The 20953-nt window shown below is 31.9% G+C and overlaps 1 protein-coding gene across 1 annotated transcript in view; it reads left to right on the top strand.

Moving 5' to 3' along the window:
- The first annotated feature begins 1038 nt into the window (after positions 1 to 1038).
- pHCl-1 (pH-sensitive chloride channel 1) overlaps positions 1039 to 20953 on the top strand; it is a 41243-nt gene continuing 21328 nt past the window's right edge. The window contains exon 1 of the mRNA XM_090106169.1: positions 1039 to 1052. The gene's annotated coding sequence lies outside the window, so the exon portion shown is untranslated. The remainder of the gene's footprint in view (positions 1053 to 20953) is intronic.

The following is a 20953-nucleotide window of genomic DNA, read 5'->3' as shown; positions in this document are numbered from 1 at the left end:
AAATACTCTACGAAACGAAGTCCTCAGTCGTTTATATTTGAATAATACGGAGCATGATAACAATATTTAAAGTTTCATTCCGTTTAAATAAGAATTTTAAATAAAAAGTTCTATTTATTCGATATCACATAGAATCATTGATTTCATGTATAAAATATGCGCACAAATAAAAGCTCCGAGGCCAAACATTGTAAGTATTCGCCTGCTGTTTTGCCATTATTGTAGTTCACGCGAGGTCTTAGCAATCTAACCTCTACAATGCTCTACTATTGACTTTCCACCACCCTCGTATGATAGTAAGCAGACGTCTTATTACTATTAAATTCAAACGATATTCATAACTAGAACTCAATTATTTCTATCTCTATAAAAATATATACCTAAGTACATGTTACGTAAACTGAATATATTAAAAATGGTAAAGAAATCAATGATCGACTGATGTAACGACAAACTCAGTATTTTTCTTGAAAATAACATCATAGAAGAAATGACATTAATCACGGCGTTCTAAAAGAAACTTCAATGTTATGATTATAATAAAATATTGTCTTGTTTTATAATAAGGAGACGAACAAAAGAAGTGTATCGGGATGTGAGTGCGCATGCCCGTCACTGCGCCACTCGGCAGAGCGCTGCCCCCTGGCGGACTCACGACGCAGTGAATTGCGTAACAAAGCACACTCGCCTTCAAACCTTACTGAAAACTTTCGTTCCGCGTGTGCTAACGGATCGCTGAAGCTTAAAAGGACAAAAAAGTTTTTCGCGACGCGAAACCTTCGTTTGAATCGAATATAATACGCAATTTAATATTTTGGGTTTCGAATTATTTTTTGTTATGGAAAATATTTCGCTTTTAATCAATTGAATACTGTGTAAAGTGAACCGATGTGTATTTCGCCGGTCGCGTATATTTTAACAGTGCTAACGTTTTGAGTGTGCGTGCTATTTGGTTTTGTTTCTTTTTGCTTGTAAGCGAGTGGTGGCAGCGGCGTCCGGTGGGACCGCGCTGGTGGTACGAAGGAATCGATACTGCGGTGGGAGCGGCAAAGGTAAACTTTTAACGTCTTCTAAGTTTTAAATAAACTGTTATTTAAATTATGTTTTGCTTATTGTATTGATAGCTGTTGTGGTAAGTGGCTTTTTGTTAATTTATTTAACGCTCTTTTTAATTGTTTGTAGTTGTTACTTAGGAGTTCATGTAAATTCGCATTTTTTTTATTTTTTATATCAATTTTTTATGAAAGATCTACTTTGCCTCTTTTTAGCCTTAGAATGTTTATTAATATCCTAATTTACGGTAGTATAAATTACTGTGATAGAGTGCTCGAAAAATTCCCTGCAAAACGTCCGTTTTTAATGAGACTTGCCTAAAGTTATGCGTATTACAATATTTTGTCTGAGCATCAAAGTTTTATTACGTATTATTACTTGTCTATTGACATAAATTGTGTTTTGTAGAAAAATTGGGCTTAGGCCAAAGTATGACGTCAAATATCCTCAGAGATTTAGGTCACAAACAGGTCTGTCTGTGTCGATATAATCTTAAAAGGACAAAATAGTACCTACTTATGTAATTCGCTTGTTAAACTTTACGTAGAGTTTTTGAATATCTAGATATTCTCAGTTTCAAAACATGATTATCTGAATTTTACTAAACTACTGCTTCTTTAGGATCTTAATCATAATATTGGTGTTTTGTAAAATGAAATGACCAATTGAATGTATTAAATGTACCGAAACCCGAAAATTTATGGTGAGATTAAGTACCTCATACAGCTTTTACGAGTACTTAGTCGTAGTGGAGAAAATAAACGGACGACTCAGATTTATTGTCAAAACTAGAAAATGTTTATTGCTGAATTGTAGCTACAATGTAGTACTTCGCTCGAGGAATAATACTTCATCTATAAACAATAGATAAACTAAATCTATGTATACTATCTTCCCAAATTTGTAATTGTATTTAACCTTCTGCTTTTCTTTTTTTGGTTGCTTAGAAGAAATTGCTGTTAAGAAATAAAGCCGCCAATTGCTTCTGCTTTTGCCTGCTTTTGCCAAACTTTGTGTGTGGAATATGTAAATAAAATAAATAAATAAATGTAAAGTACATATATACAGATGAAATATTAGTTATTTCACGGTCTTTATAACTATTTACAAATTCAAAAATTGAAATTTCTTAAAATAGGTACACCTTTGTTAAAAAGTGTAGAGACATATTCGTGAAACTGTTCACTGTTGCTGTGGTCAATTCGCATAATCAGATCAATCTTATTATAACCATATCTCTAGTCAATTTTCCCTTTTTGGTGTGGACTATGAACTTATTCTTTTGGGTTCCTACATAAAGGTCATCCAATTTCAACCAAAGTACGCTCCAATATCGGATAGAAAATTAAAGCTTCCGAATATATCTAGGTCTCTCGTTACAGCTTTTAAATTTTGCTGTCTTGTTCTTTTTGGAAATTCATATTTTTATAAGATCTACACAACTGAAACAGATTAAAATTTCTAATTTAAACGTTTTGAGCTTAGTCTGTATATTAAAAAATTCTCTTTTATTACATTTATTCCATGAACCTATTTAATTAAAAATATAAAGTGTTATTGTAAACATTCATAGTTATCTACTCATTACATCAGGAAGCTTATGTTCATTGCAGATATTACGAGTATAATCATTTTGATAGTAAATTTAATCTCTAAAACGAGCATAAAAACTAGCTCCGGATACAAGAGGGATTATGAGATTAAAAAATTAATTGAAAACACAAAGAAAGTAATAAAAACAAGTTACTATGACCAATAACATTTCAACCACACATTGTATTAATATGCAGGTACGATGGAATGTTTAATGTTTATTTTGCCGTAGAGAGATACTCGGAAAATTACGTTGGTTTCGTGGAAAAAGTACGCATACTGTGTCATTTATTTATCGCCTCATCGTACTAGCAGAGTAAATTCGATCGTTACCTTAGAAGTGACATAATTTCATAAAAAGCTATAGGTACTTCCGATAGAAGTGAAAGCACGAAGGTAACAGAATTTTAGCAGGGAAATTTTAATTTTCGTAACATTAGCATGTCGGTGTCTAAAACCCGTAAAATTTTCTCCTACCAAAAGGCTGCTCGATGTGGTTAAAGAAGCTTTCACTGATATTATCAGTAATTGGCCCATATTCAGCCTGTGTCTATGATAGTGTTTTGCGAAAATAAAAATAAAAATTTATATCTCTTGTTTTTGTTTTGTATGCAAAGTTTAAATTTTCTAAGAATGATAGAAAATTACAAAACTCACTTTCATTTCAGTTGGGTTACACAAAAAATATAACATAATATACTAAATGGATGCTATGAACCACGCTCTTACGGAAAAATAAATAAGTACGTACAATGTACATACCGAATATGTGCAATTATTAACATGGTACAAATTACTTATGTTAGTATTCCACGTTGGAATGACATTTCACGCATATTGGTCCGCCATGTTTTCATGTTATTTTATTACGTCTGTATTTTTGCCCACTGTTAGCGTAGAATAAAATAAAAACAGAATTTAAAATTAAACTGAGTGCATTTTATTTAAATAACCAAATTGAGTTGTGTGTTTTTGTTGTGTACCTTTGCTTTACTTCTTTGATACCTATATATTGGCAAATAGCTGAGCTTTTATATTCACAAATTTTTTAAGAAAATAATCAGAAAAAAACAATATAACCGCCTACTTGCTTTCTAGTGAAACACAATATAATGATATGTATATTTATGTCTTTGTATAACGGTTAAGCGGTGATGCTCTATTGTTTAGTTATTTTTAAAGAACGTACGATCTACCAGCCCGTTCTATATAATTTACTACCTTTAAATTAAACGTCACATTTCCATCAAAATATACTTAAAGTCGTATTTATTTTACAGGATCATAAATCAACGAAAGAAAGTAGGTAAATTAAATACATCGATAATCGCAATCTTTATGAAATGTCAAATACGACGGACCTAGGTTGATCCAAAAGTAATGATAATTGGGTATTTCCTGTGCACATAAAAATATAAAATAAATGTTTTTTGCTTTCTCATGTACTCACTAAGTTATCACAAAAAAATCATATCAATAGGCCACGTTTCCAAGTATTTATATTAATTTGAATGTGAACCGTGGGTGCCAGAATGTTTCCCGACGAAAAGAAGAAACAGCGATTCGACATTTAGAGGGTGAAATTTCTAAATTTTTTATGAGATCAGGATAATTTTTTTGTCATGATTTGTGATCATGGATGTTACCCGGGTTCACCATGTTTATGCTGAAACCAAGAAACAATCAATAGCCTGCAATGGGAGCTTCCAAAGTGACGATGAAGAAATTCAAAGTGAAAATTGGTGGGATAGATTAAAGCGTTAGTTTTTTTGGGACGCTGAAGGAATAATTATGGTGGAATATTTTAAGAAGGTAGCCACTATATTGGGCTCTTACTACACAGACCAAATTAAAAGATTGCGGTAGGTTAATAAGGAAAAGAGACATGGTAAAATTTCGGGCTTGAATGCTGTTTCACCCAGACAACGCACCAGATCACAAAGCGTCAGTTGCAATGGCTGCCATTCAAAAATCGGCATTCCAAATGTTTGAACACCCACCCTGTTTGTTAGATCTAGCTCCTAGTTATTTCTATCCCTTTCTTCGGCACAAGAAACACCGTCTTAGCAAGAAATTTTAAGACGACAGCGAAGTGATGGCCGCAGTAGAGGGGTTTTTGTTGATGAAGTCAAAGTTTTTTTTTTTTAAGTTTAGGAAAAAAATATCGAAGTATATTATCTAGTTAGAAGACTATCTAGAGACATACATAATTATTTTAACTGTAATGACCTTGCTTATTATTGATTATCATTACTTTTGGATCAACCCATGTATGTAAATATGTTTGACATTTTGGATTACCAAGCTATTTCAGTTCGTATTTCTGAAATTGTATATTTTTACATTGATTTAGTCACGTTCATTACGCATTTAAAAATAAAGATGCAGTGTAATAATGTCTATTATTGGATTCGGCCTGAGCAAACGTCATACGTACTAGCGAATACTTGCTGACAATTATTCATTACAATCAATTAGCATTCCTCGGCCTAGTAGCAATTTGGTAATTAAGCGGTAAACAAACCATCATTTAGGAGACCATTCAATATTTACTTTCATGGCGACAATTTACCTAAACATTAAAATATGTATCAAACAATTTCGACGAAAATAGTCTATAATATTTTTTTAGCAATAATAGAACTCTTCAATATTTGAACAGGTTATTGGACGTTAAAATATGTGCCATACGTTCAATAGTGTCTAAGGTAGACAACGATCAGAATTGATTTCATGCAGGCAATAAAATGAAGCAATAATAGCGTATATATGAAACGGTAGCGAATGTATTATTCAAATGAGTATTTATAAAACTTTGTAACGATGAATTTTGTATTGGTATTGATTTAAAGTTCCACGAAGCCACTTTCTACTCAAACGATTGAAAGGTTGGTCTATATGATTAAATGATAAATGTTTCAAATGATCAACCCTAACAACCAACTCTACATTGCAAGATTACTAAATAATAGGGTAACCATTGAAAGGGTCAAACAAATTGCTTCATTAATCGATAGTCTCTACAGTTAAATAGGTGATTAGCCTTATTTTTCCCGCTTGACTCAGACTTTCTTCGTTCCACTGGGAATCGGAAAAATCGGGACAGTTGTACTGGCTTTTGTGCATGATTGCTCTCCTTTGAAACGGTTACGTGCAAACCGTTGTAGGTCATATACTTAAATCTAGCTATCCTAACGTTTCATAAAACTGACATTTCAGAATAATTTGTAATAATGTGAGTCTATAGTGTGTTTGTCTAATGAATGATTGAAGTTGGTTTAAACTATTTTATTAATATTTTTACCATTACCAAAAAATTATTCGAATATGCGACAAATGAAATGATTTACAAAGAACCTAAGTACTGGTAAGTAATAACGATCGATGAGCAAGTCTGCCTTTAGAATATATCATGTGGTCCACAAAGTCGGAATTTATTTCCATTTTTCGACAGTTGCCGGGGTAAATTTGGTCATTTGATTTTGTACGGCATCTGTGTCATACTATTTCTATACTACTTTTAATCAATTATTCCGCAACGCCGTACAAAAATCATGGAGACAAGGGGAGAAAATCTCTACCTGAACCTTCGAATTCTCATCTGCACTCAGGTGGACAGCTTACAAGTGACGTCATAGTGCTGAATCTTATTATTTTATGCTCTTATATCATTCTAGATAGGTCAGGTGGTGGGTCAAATGACCCATAATTTTTTCAACACGGGCCTGTAGTCTATTATTACGTCTTAATAATTCCAATATAAAACATTTACATTCTAGATTTTACTTGTAGTTTTTAGCTCCATTAGCAGAATCGCATGATAACAATAAAGATTACATTTTCGTTTACACTAAAAGATCACGAAATAATGCGCTTGCTCTATCTCTAGCTCTACGTTCGTTAGATGTAAATACACCGTTATCGCAACAGAATCAAACTACGAAAGAATAAATAGATAGTTAAATAATTAATGAAAAATAACAAATTTTAAGCTATTGCATAGCTTCTATCGCGGGCCTTGAGCGCGGGGACCGAATCCAGAAATTCCGTAACGAAAAAACCTCACGCTCCTCACTCCGAAGGGCACGGAGGTGTGGCTTGAAGGCATAGCATGCAATAGCTTTACCGCGGCAGTCCTCGAGTGCCACACGTCTTTTTTGTCACTGTAAGTACATAGTACGTTCACGATTCTATCCCGAATACTCATCAAACAGTGGCTTCATACACTGTTTGCATTAATTGTCTTGTTAGCACGCTCATTCTTTGTACAAGCTAAAAATAATACTCGTGTCTATATTTAGGCGAATGGTGTGTTTGTTTTGTTTAAACTTAGGCACGTTCATCCTAAATTATATATACTTACATGTCAAGTTTTCACGCCAAATTGTCATTTTAGATGATAAAACCGGGGTAGTTATAGTGCCACAAACTTATCTGACCCGGTGACAGTGTCACTGATGTCGCTTTCTTTTATATAAACAAAATATTCCGTATGAAAAGTCTGTGAAAATGTGACATTTCAAAATGGCGGCACGTAGTTCCAGTTTTTGCCACCGGGTCAGATAAGTTTGTGGCACTGTAGACAGAATTAGGTACGTAGGTGTTAGAAATAGTATCAACAATAATTTTGTAGTATTTTCTTACTATAAGCTTTTAAAAGATGTCAAATTAAATTAATCATAACGATACCTTGTAGTATACCGACGTTTATAATTTAAAAGACGAATACAATATAATTTTATATGCTACAATAATCATACATTCTACGTAGCCCGAGGTGCGCGCCAATAACTTCAAAGGAATTGTCTGTAAATTATAGAAGAGGTTAACTGGAACTACTTGTGCATTGAATTAATACGTAACTTCTAAAAATGTTATTTGAATTTCATTTAAATATTTGCTTATATTTTTCAACATTCAAAACGTATAAATTCGTGGAATAGAATGACATTACAATAATCTACTATCGTACAAAGTTCTTAAACAAAATTAGATATTAACTACTGATATAAGAAAACCAGATAGAAGTTATGCATAAGCATCAAAGTTTTAATTAAAATGTCAGAATCGTACTGACGATGAAGTTTAATGAGTTCCTAGCTCCAAAAAAATAAGAACGAAATGTAAATAAGACTATGAAAAGAGAACTTGACCCTTAGGGCTAGCTTATGTTTTGGAAAGCCAAATACTGAAATTGCGACTAAACTCGTAACTGCATAAAATATTCACCATGGAGCTGGTACTATTCAAATTACACCAAACCTTATGAATAAGATATAACGAGACATCGAGATGAGAGAGTAGGCAAATGAAGTGGAATTAATGATAGTCATTATTTAAAGTTATCATAAAATGAGCAAAGGAGCTGTAGCGACCAAATACAATTACAGGACTAACATTGCGACCGCGGCTTCGCATTCCAGCTTGCATTTTATGCGTGTTGTAGATAGGTATATCTACTAAATTCTTTCCTCTATTTCGTCATTTAACAATAAAAAATTGTTTGACTGCGTATCATATACCTAAGTCTTAGATCATTACCTAAGTTGATAATCAGTTTAGTATTTTGGGTTAAAAACATAATATAAGTTGGATTAGGATACGTATTGACAAACCTGTCTATCTAAAATGTTGCATAATAGATTTTTCATGAAACTGAGCAAAAAAAAATGAGTAAGAAAGCTTACTAAAGAGAGGAATAAACGGTATTTACGTCGTATTTTGATCTGATAGGTATCATTCTAGAAATAGAGTGTGAATTTTATAATCCGTGAGAACTAACTTTCATTACTAATTCCTTCATTTTTATACCGCACTAACTTTTCAATCTCCGCCGAGGTTAAGTTTAAATTTTTCATCTGCAGTTGAGATTGGGGAAAAAAGATTAAAATTGCCTGTCGAAATGGGTCGGCCTATATTGGTTTCCACACAATGTTTTTTCCGGCGAGTCTAACGACCAAAAATTTAATAGCTACTCCGAGGGTACTTGTGTTAACGATGTTAGCATTTACCTCATTTTGGGTATGGTGGGAACTGCCATCGTCACCCTAATACATTATACATACATATATTATATAACATTGTTTCTAATTTTATCATTGTTTGTTTCGAAAATACAACATAAAGTATGTGTAAAGATAAGATATAACGTAAAACGTTTCGTGGAAAAGTAAAATGAAAACCAAACTGCATTTTGATTTTATATAAAGGATACAAGGGGATAAAATATTGGTTGACAAATAATTTTAACTAAGTGTACTTATTTAATAAACATTATTTTCTTTCTAGCAATGATTCTTTGAAAATTTTCGGCGCAAAATGTACAAAACCAACGAATTCTGTTTCGTAACGGTCGATACGCTGTGTTCGTGGAGGCTTAGAAGCTCATAAGCCTGGCTCCGTTCAATGAGTAAACGTGAATTTGATACAAAATTGCTTTGTGGTCGAACTTTACGATTATTTGTTATTCTTTCTTGTTTATGACACTGCACGAAAATAATTTCGTGTATTGCTTTTATTAGAACGAACAAGTCAACTAATATTTTACTTATAAATATTTTTTTACAAGGAAATCGATTGGTCTTTTATATTTTTGGATAGCCTTTAAGTGGAAATTTACTCGATCTGATCGATCTTTCAGTCAGTCTTACCTTATTTTCACTGCTTGTGAATAAACCCATTACATATTAATTCGATCAAGTTAAAGGAGTTCCTCTGACCTTTTCGTTAAAGCCTCGAAAAAGTAGGTACCGCCCTCCTGGCCGACATTCGGTCACTACTAATTTTATTCGAATCCACCTAAATATTACACGCCAATTTTGCACAAAGAAAAATAAACATTCGTAACTACGATTATATCGATTGCTAAATTAAAAATATAAATTGTGAGTTGTACCTAGAGGTACCTTCATTACGTTAAATATTGTAAAATTATACTTATTCATCAAGTAGGAGTTTCCATTTCAATTCACACGATACTGAAACTCGTTCTTTTTCATTAAACTGCCATAGATTGCAGAATCCCAAAGATGTTATTTATTTAGCCGGTTATCTGAGAGTATCCGGCTTTATTTTGAGCGCGGTAAACATTTGCTTTATAATTCAGGCCGGTTGTAACTTTTGTTCCACACCGATACTATTAAATCATTTTGATATAAAGACAAAAATAAATTACTAAAAAAGAGAATTAAAACTACTTCTACGAATCGAGCTTCAGTTGACCCAGCCGCCTAAACAATGTAAATTATGAAGTCCCTTGTCTAAGATTCAGGTCAAATAAAACTATAAAGGTATAGGTAGCCACGAGCCAACCAATAGTCCATTGCCTGATAACCTATATAATGCTAACGAATTGAAAAATATAAGTATCATACAATTGTTGATGTGAAGATGTGAATTTACGCAAACATAATATAGGTAACTGAATCTGCTTTAAGTTTAGCTCTAAGATCCCCGACTGTTTAAAGATTGTAGTAGGTATTAAGGCTGCAGTCTAGCAAAATTGCGTTTTCAACAAGTTATTTGACAATTTTTTCCCGGCTAATGAAATGATAAACTGAATTTTTTTTTTCTTGTTTATCAATTAGTGTTATATACGCAATGCGCGTGAATTTTTTCACATTTATAAAGTTACTTTATGTTACCTTAATCAGGCCTTCAAGATAAGTCTCTTTCCCCCAAAATCATTTCGAGCTAAGTTTGTGCACTCACTACGTTGCAACCGATTACAATTTACATAATCTGATCAGCGCATTATTATCCTTATATAGTCGTTATTAAAAACTGCTGAATACAATTGCCGAAAAACTTATGATTTTCTTAATTAGAGCGTTATAAATTCATTAAATTTCCCATTTTTTGCCTTACAAAATCGATTGATAAATACTGCTAAAAGTTATTTTTTCCATTAATTTATTCGAGTTGGTTGAAGATCAATGAGTATTAATCCTTTAAAAATTTTTTTTTTGAATTTTGATAATTCTTTAAATATTAAAAAAATATTTAAAATAATAAGGAAAAATCCTAGCGAATTTCTTTAGTCGCGCTCCTTGGGCCGGAGCGTTCTGACGTGTGCTCTACGCTCGATTTTCCTTCATACCGAAGTGAAAGTTGCTCTACTTCATTAAATTTAATATTTTTGTTAATTGATTATTTTTATCTTAGTTTTGTGCAAATATTCGTATTTTTAAACATTTGATTTCGATATGGAAAATAAACGAAAAAAATACGCGTGTAACTAGTAACTACTAGAAAAAAAATTATCTTCGAACATATAGTTAATGAAACCAAATAGATTGCAAAGGTGATTGGCAACAATTTCTTTATTTTACGGGGTGTCAGTAAAGGGATGTATATTTCTTTAAAACTAAAGTAAGCTCATAAATTTTCTTATAATATAATTTTTTTGAAGTTCCAAAAATGTTTATTTTTCGTTTGAGAAATACAAAATATAATATAAACTTGTATTGAGAACTTGAACTTCCCAAGTTCATCCGGGGAAATCCCCATACGGGGAAAATGATTTGTTTACTCCAAAATTGATCCGAGGTGTTTTAATTTTTTCTTTTAGTCATTTTCAACGTAGCGGCATGTTGTTTGATTATTAATTTTGTAACTTAAATACAGGATGTTGGTTTTATATTCTGATCTTACAGACGCGCTGACAAATTTAGTCCACCATTTCTAGTTTAGTCTAACTACAAAACTACCAAAAAACTCTAAGTACCAATATTAAAACAAATGGATTATCATCACATCATCAAAATTCAGTGGGGTTGAGAACTAAACAAACAGAAGTAACAGAGACGCGAAGAATAAAAAAAGAGGACGAAAACGATAATTCGTTGATGCTTTCCCTTTTCGACGTATTGTTAGGGTACATCACCAATCTGCAAAAAACAAAACTGATGATTCCCAATTGCTGATTAAAAATGAAAAACAAATAATCGACAACAGTGGTGAAAATTTGCTGATCACAATGAAACATCCTTCAGTGGTAGCAGATTTACTCATTTAAAATGTATCGGTGAACAGCGTAAAGGAGAGGAGGACAGGAAAACATTATGAATGTGGATGGTGGATTGTATACAGGGTGTAATCGATAAGTATGTGCAGGCGATTATGACGTTATTATTGCAGGTATCAAAAAACTTAAAACTGATATCGAAATTACTTTACCTAATGAGCAAAATGACAATAATAACTTTTTAAAAGTATAACGAGAAATATCTAAAAAATTTACTTTATACACTCCCATATCAAAAAGGGAAAATGGGACTAGTAGAAGTTAAATGTCTAATTCCGGCAAAAGACATGAATGCGGAAGATGCGGTTAAAAAAAAATTTAATATTTGAAATACAATGCAAAAAATAACACTTTTGTCATAGATAAGAATCATGACTATTTTTTCCAAATTCAGGGACAACTAAACGTTGCAGAAGCAGAAGTCTGCTTATTTGCTGTTTGGACTGGAGTGAATCATTCGTTAAAAATAGAATATATAAAATAGAATATATAAAATAGAATATATAAAAAAGTATGTAACGTTTAGGCAAAATAAAATGATGGACCATTATTGGATTTTACATAAATTGCCTACTGTCAGAATTGATTGATTCGAGACTTCAGCATTCGATGCCCATCAAGGACCCATCCTATATCATTCAAGCGATTGAAAAAAAAGAGATAAATCCAGTGCAACCGATAAAGCATCAGAATGCTAGCAAAATATTTATTAGGTTTATCAATATAAATCTATATATTATACATAATATAATAAATCTGTAGAAGACGCGAAGACTGACATCCGCGCGGACGGAGTCGCGGACGGAAGCTAGTCAGAAATAAATATCTTTTGTTTTCATTTGCGTATTTTTCTATTTTATAATTTTTTAACACAAACATTACATTTTTTTTATTAAATACAAAATTTGTTTATCCGTTTTATTAGTTAAACTGAACAACTTTCACTAAGAAACTTAGGTCGAAAAAAATGTATAGAGTTATGCATTTTGTATGGAAAGCTTATTTTTTTTATATTTCGTACAAATTTCTTTGTAAAAGTTGATCAGTTATATAAACATGAAGTTGAAGATATCAATAGAAAGTATTCGCAAATTTTGTGTACTGATAAAAAAAAATCACCCGGTGTAATTTTCACGAAAATTGTTTCAAATTGTCATTTTTGGTACTTATTACGAATATTAAATTATACGAATGATTTAATTTTTAAAAATGAAGTGGAGCAACTTTCCCTTAGTACATTTGTATTATTTACATATAGGATGACAGGATGCATTTGTTTGCACTACTAGACCAAGCCCTTAAGTAGAATTTAATTTAATCAGATCTAATATTATGTAAAATATTATTAACTAATTACAACTATATTAGGTAATAAATATATATATAACCAATTACACAATTTAGGAAAAACAACGAATATAAATACAATTATTTATATTCGTTGTTTTTCTGCCTACCTCTTAAAGGTTACAAACGGGAAACGAAGTCAATAAAAATGGCAAGTATAATTAATCATAGTGAAATATTATAAAATGCAAATATCTGAAGCAATGCATATTAAATTTTAAAGTTGAACAACACATCCATCAAGCCAAACGGCGTGGAAAATAGTGTTAAACGATAGAGCGAGCATTAACATAATAATATTTCCCGAGGGAACACACGCCAGGGATAGATATAGGACCACTAGATTACCCAGATGGATTAACCCAACTTACCAACTATAACCAGCTATTGAATAGATTAAAATAATATTATTATGATAAATAACAAATCATAAAATTTGTAGTCCTATGTAGCAAAGCTTGAAACGGATACTAAATATTCGTCCCTGTAATTTTTTAATTTATTTTATTTGCACATGATGCTACTTTATAGCTTTAAACGTTTCAGTTTTATACAGTTCGAGAGTTGTAGAGATAGAACTAAAAGTTACAATGCGCTTATATTATATAGTTTCATGGTAATCTAATACTTACGGAAAACGTTAGAATAACCTGATTGAAGTGAAAACTTAGACTTAAATTACGTTATTTTAATTTAAAATACTTACTTGTTTTTCAAAATATTTGGTGCACCTGTGGGTGCACCCCAGTAGATAAGATGTCTTCACCCTCTCTGTTGACTATGGTTGACATTTTGTCGGAAAGTGAAGTGATCCATAATGAAGGTTGATACATTTATTGGCTGAAAGGTTGTAATAACATTGTTAGCACCGTATATGTTTTATGTAATAACAAATCGTGCTCTTCTGTATATGTAGACGTGATTTTCTTTCCCTTTATAAATATACGTTGCTCTACCTAAAAAAATAAAATGCGAATATAAATAAACTGAATTAAATAAACAGGTATATTATTTAGTGCTTTATCGCGCTTTCTTAGTTTTAGTTTAAAAGAAGATGAAACATGATGTCTCTCTTTTATACCAATAAATAATAAATCTAAAATGAGGAATGTCTTTTATCTTCTATGAATTCTCGGAGCGAAGATTCTTAACAAGTACCTAATTGTCTTCTGCTATACTATAACGTCGAGTAATTTTCTTTAGAAATCAACCCTTTCCTAGGTCGGTACTTTATGCAAAAGTCCTTGAGTCGAACATTTTAATTTTTAACATTATTAATCATAGTTTCAGTTAACAAATCATAATTTGCCATCTATACAAGATTTAGGTCATTATTTATACTTGTTAAATGTAGGAAGTTGGCACGACACCATGCAAATGATCTTTATCGACTTACCATACCGCTTTCCGGAATATGCTTACTATCTGGGGCATGCGACGGGCGAACTATAATTAATTCACATTCGTATTGTACGTGAAGCCTACTTCAAGATATTTTGCCGATTGTCTAAATGCATTCTCTTTTTTCATCGTCCATTGTAGATATCGCTTGTAAGAGTTATTATCATAGAATATACAGCCGCGTTAATTACAGGGTTATAAATAATTGTGAATAAGTACTTATAAAAAGAATACCCAGAGGATCTGGATAGTAAGTTGAAATACAAAAAACAACATAAAACGAATACTCACCATAAATAATGTCATTTAGTTAACTCCCTGAGCGGCCTTGAATTTAACAATAAATGTTTGTTCCAAAAATTATGGCATTTATTCAACTGTAGCACGTTTTATTAACATTAGATAATACTTTACTAGTGCATGTGTCGTTTTTGATATTTATATGTAATGAAGTTGCCCTATTGAATCATGCCTGAGCTCTACCTACTCTTAAACCTTTTTCCGATACGCTATCAACTACAATATTCCCCGCTGCATAGTATCTACCAAACCGCTTACACGTAATTGCAAATGTTTCCTGCAAATTGCACTATAAACACTAATAAACAATACGTTGTAAAGATTGTGAGAAAGCTATTGCATGTATGAGATCGATAAAATTAGCTACGCAATGTTGCCAAGTTGGCTTCTGCCCGTGACCGAAGACGACGACGGTGTTCGCGTCACCTAACGCTTGTCATAAGTACAATAGACTCACAACATTGCCTATTATTAATACCCTACTGACTACGCTGTATATCAATATCAAGGATGCTACTAGATTTTGTCAGCGCCAAAGGTTAACCACCAATGCAATGGAAAACATTTCCGTTACAACACAAGGTGGGAAACTTCGTAATAGTCGAACGGACATAAATAAATATATGGTGATATATTTCATCGATTAATATACTAGAAAATAATTGACGGTAACTTTAGTTATTATATCTTTACCTTCTGCACTGACGGAATATCTTATCGAAAATGGAAAAATACTAAAGTTTAAAAGTTTAAAAGCGCCACGTTGAGGCAAATTTAAAAATGTTCCGCATTCAGATAAAAAGAGAGATATTTCTTAAGAATCTTCCGTTCTAATTACTCATGTAAATTTAGAAATAGTCATTCCGACATTCCTTTGCATCGACTTATAAATATACCTATATTTGTTAGTAGCTTGAATATAGTAAGTCGTTCTGTAAGAAATAAGTACTCTGCCATCAAATTATAAATTTCTGCCGTAATTAAGCCTTCGTGTGGAGTGTCAGTGGGTCAACATGGTTCTATGTGATACATACTGATGATACTGAAGCATTAACTGGATGAATGATGGCTTACGTCGTAAATAGCCACTAATCATAATGAGGGTCTGCTATGCAATGTCGGGTGTTATAGTTCGCCTGTCGATCATTTAGTCAATAGCGAGCGACGCCATTTGCGCCGTAGACTGTGAAATTATATTAGAGAGTGCGTAACGCATTATGTAGGTATCTAGCTAGTGCCTTGTTTGTTAAATATTAAAAAATGTTAAGCACTTTATCTGACAGCTTGGTATGCACGAAAATTTTAGAGGCTTCAATTTTACGTTTTATTTTTTAATCTAAATCCTTATTAATATAACACACACACACACACACACACACACACACAATCACATCCTACTTACCATATCTTACTTAATTTTACATTAAATTGGTTTTAATTTATTTGAATTCGAAGATATTTAAAACATTTCCTTTCTTTATAAATACTTATTGGGCTTGATCAATGCTTACTTATACCTACAAAAAATTAAAATCTTTTCTCTTATCATTTGTAAAATTCTTATACTAGTATTTGTTCACATACGTATATTATTTTTACTACCTATTGGTGTACCTTTTAATTGGCGTAGCTTAGTATTTATTCATCTCAAAAATTGTATCACTAGCTGTAAGGTACCTTATCATAAATAAATAAATAAATAAATAATAACCCGCTACGCTGCCTATTCATAAAGTTTCCCACGCAAAAATAATCCCCAATGTTTATGCAGGACGTGGTGTACCTACGTATCATGTTTCATACGGGGATGTGTGAAAACAACAGCTGTAAATGTAGGCCTTATGTTGGTGGCGTTTATAAGTAATAAAACCGAGGTTATTTATAACTTTTTTACAAACGACGTTGCCTTTATTTTCTGACAGATATCGACTGTATTATTTATTCCCACTCGTCATGATTATAAAAATAGAAAAAATAAAAGGATCTTGACAATGATATATTACAAAATCATTTTGTACACATTGAACCTTAATTTCAAGTGGTATTATTGGAAACTGGCTGTAACAACTATGAGAAAGGTAAATAAAATATTATTACGTTTATCACCAATTCTAAGTTAAGATGAAAAACTGAAGTGTGAATCTACCAGTTCAGAAGAGCCAATTAAGCGAACTCGCAACTTGTAGAAACTCATTCCGGTAAATTGAATCGGATAAAATTTTTGTTTGAACAATCTCTCCCAAGAGAAAGGAATACGTCGAATACAAATGGGCAAACTCGTTGGGAACGTGGCCTTAAATAATGGTACTAAATAATTCAGCCCATTGTAGCCAGGGGACATTATATAAATTATTCTCTATTTTGTTATTAGGTACTTCTAAAAAGCAATTGTTTAATTTATTAAGTAATATTTTAACTAAGAACTCGCACATAAACAGAAATATGAATGAATCATGCGAATTGTGAATCTTTGTGTAGTAGGCAGTGATTGAAAACATTTAAATTATACATTGATATTCATAATATGTAACTATACAAATATTGCATTAACTATATAAAACGGTATGTACAAAACTCAACAATTTTTAAAATTTAAGTATAATTTCAACTTTCACGTAATTATACAACTAAACTAAATTAGAAAAGTAATTATACCCAGCATATTTTACGTGGACGGAGTGGCAATGGCATCACGTGAGTTATATTTAAAGCTACATTGCAAGCTGCCGCTTTTCACAGCTAAGTTTCAAAGGATTAATTATTTCTAGTGCGACGAGAAACCTGAAATAGACATGTTACTACTGTTATTTAATTACAACGTAAATTGACTGACGCTACGAGATTCACGGCCTTCGTAGCTCTTTTAAGTAGACCTTACAGAACTCCCCTCTCTTAGCTGACCTTCTCCTTAGCTAGTCGCATCTGTTAGATTTCATTTATTCACTTAGTTTGAGAAAGCAAGATGAAACATTAATACCTACTATTGCTATAGCCTATACGAGTGAAACCGACCATGACGCTACGAGTTTCACGTCACGGCCGACGTAGAGCTATTAGTTTACGTCATAAAATTCCCATTTCCTGAACTAACCCTTTGTGCTGGTACATTTCATTTGTAAAATTACACTGCGAAATAGGCGCGAAACGTTAACACTGTTATTCAATTAATGTTGAACTGAATTGTGGCTCTACGAGGTTTACATCACATATTACGTTATGAGTTAAGTTTCAGTGACAGTTTGCATAATAATTGAATAATAAACAAACATACACTATTCATAGATATAGGTCCTAGTCTGTATTCCTCCAAAAAAGGTGTAAAAGCCGAATGTTGTTCGATGCGTGTTGTTCTCCTAAAACATAAGGGTAATTAGCAAAGAGGACATCGCATGCAAAATATAGCCGTAATAAACTTAGTTTACTGAGTAATTATGTTCTGCTTTTGCAATCTTTTATGCTTGTAGTCACTATAAAAAGGCATCATTAATCGCGGTTTAAATGTTAAGCGCCAACGGAATGTCTTATTACATTTAAACAAATAGTCAGTGCATCAATTTACACTGATGCTCACAATGCAGACCACGAGTCTAGTGTGGACTAGGTGCGCATCTTGGTTCAAATAATGTATACTTACTTTACTGTGTTAACAGCCTTATTGCCATAAGTATCAACGAGATTGTGTACTTAATTTTTTAATAAATATTTTTTACACTTTGTGGCTTTTTATTCGGCGTGGTTCTGACGATATGTGAGTAAAGTAAACAATGTCTAAACGTAACATTGCTGACCTCGTATCCATTCGCTTCGCCTGCGACCACGCCCATTATTTCCGCACCATTACATTTCTTGTAGCTGTTACTGAAATCGTGGAGAAAAGTGCACATTTGGTACATGGGAGCTTAGTTTTTGTTTAGTTAAGAAAATATATTCTTACTACGACAAGGGTAACGCACGTAAGTGCTTCTTAATGGCGCATAAATAACGAATGTCGACCTCACATACTATACTCTTGTACGCATAAAAAGTAAAAGTATGAAAGCTATGTAAATCACAAAACAGATACATATGTTTACTAACAACAATAATTTCTGCTGGTATGTAATCTCACCTTTGTTATATATTGTATGTGCCTACAAAATATATGCTACAAATAAAGATTTTTTGCTAATAATTGTTCGCATAAAACTGTTGATACGTTGTTAAATTTTACAATCTCCATTTTGCTAATATATTTTATAACATCATCAAATAAAGTAATTTATAATAAGTAAGTAATATTTTATAGTGTTATTAGTCGTGTAAAATTAATAAGATTTACCACGATAAGTAGGTGTTTTTTCATGAAAAAATAACAATGTTATGGCTAGAGAAAAAAGATTCAATGATAAATTCGCGCAAATCCGTTAAACCGTTGTCTCAAAGATTCTCATATTACTGTGTTCATATAATATCAGGTTACCGTAGCATCAGAGGTCCCACACGCTCCTTCCCTAGCTCTACCATTATAACAGAATCCATTTCCTTTTAGGTTTCTATTTATTTGCTTATCCCGAAACACAATTTTATTATTTATAATTAATATAATATTAAATATCTAAAGGTTCATTATCATTAAGTGAGGCTAAAATAAAAGTTTAACATTCATTTTCTTAAACGCTTGTTTCAACCGCAACAATGGCAGTTATTATTTTTTATTCTAACGTTAAATACAAGCGTTTTGCTAAGATATACAAAGAATATTTAAAACAAAAGAACGTTGAATTCGCTATAGATAAATAACTGTGGTTTTATTGCTCTTTTTTTCTTATGAATACTAATTTATTTCTTATTTTAATCTACATTATTTTTCTCATTTCTAAAGGCAATCTCAGCGACTTGAAAAAAAAAATCGTTTTCAGTCAACATATAAGTATTTAAAGTATGTAGTCATAAATCATAATATAATTAATAATTTTACCTACGTATGGTAGACATAAATAATTTGGAAAATCCAAAAGTGCACGCCTCATAATTTTTTTTTAATAATTATTTATTAATTATTATTTTTGTTTATTTAATAACAATTAAACCACATCGAATCAGACCCTGAAAAATGAAAGGGTTCTATTCCTGAGCATACTCAAGCGTAAGAGAAAAAAAAAGACTCGATTAGTAAAGTATTTCGGTCGCTATCGTGTTAACAAGAAAATCCTCCGCACATACAGACACACGGACATCCAAGACAGAACTTTTTTAAACTGTTTTTTAACTAGTTTAAATAACAAAAATGACATCAAAAATATCATGAATGTTAAAAATAGTGTTTTTTTCTTAATATGTGTGTGTATGTATTATCTTACAAGTGCAATGTATGATACATAAAGACATTTTAAGTTTGAAAAATCAGATGTTTTGCGCGAAGTGACAGTAGTACCCACCTCAACGCTTCGCTTATGAGGCGTGCAATAGTCCTATATAACAAAACTGTCGATACTTTACACACAAATTGTTTATGTATGTAATGTAATTACATCTTCCGTAGTTAATATAAGAGAGCTATCATTTATTTATCATGTCCTATTTATATTTGATTTAATTAAATACCAGTATGACCTTAATCCAATTCCTAGAGTCATCACAATTAATCCCTAATCTAGATACAAATGGCAAAAAACTAGTATAAATCCTAATCCTTTGAAGGTATTTTCCGTATAATACAACACGATCCAATCGCATCAGGCAAGCTTTTACAGATATTGAATGAATCCCACTGATCCCATAAAGCATGTTTTGTTTTAAGGTAATCTCTTGTCTATTTATCTTGCTCTCATATTGTTATTCTGTAATAGAGGAGTGGACACATAGTAATTTTCCATAAGCTCCTTTAATAAATTGTAGTCATAAGTCATTAAGCTTTTAGTATGCCAATAGCGATGCTATTTCGGATAAATATGGATCAAATCTCAAAGACATTTCTAATAATAACTTCATAACCACTATAATATTACTGTGGTATAAAATAAATCTTTCAAAGCCATCAATCAAACCCCTGATTAAAATCTATTTAACAACATATTCATTAACCACAGAGTATTTTGTGTATGTCAAAACCACAGATAGAGAAAAATTGTAAGTAGCTACGATAGTTTATGTAGGGATATGAAAACTTATATATGATATGGTACCCTTTGAATATCTTTCAAGGATCAGGGTACATTATCCAATATATCAAATTCAAAAACTAACAGAAACCTC

Source organism: Colias eurytheme, chromosome 10, assembly GCF_061535395.1.
Source record: "Colias eurytheme isolate Ceu_HAF_F1 chromosome 10, ilColEury1 Martin Lab GWU primary, whole genome shotgun sequence".
In the NCBI taxonomy this organism is placed as follows: Eukaryota; Metazoa; Arthropoda; class Insecta; order Lepidoptera; family Pieridae; genus Colias; species Colias eurytheme.
This window is presented reverse-complemented; position numbering and strand designations above follow the sequence as displayed.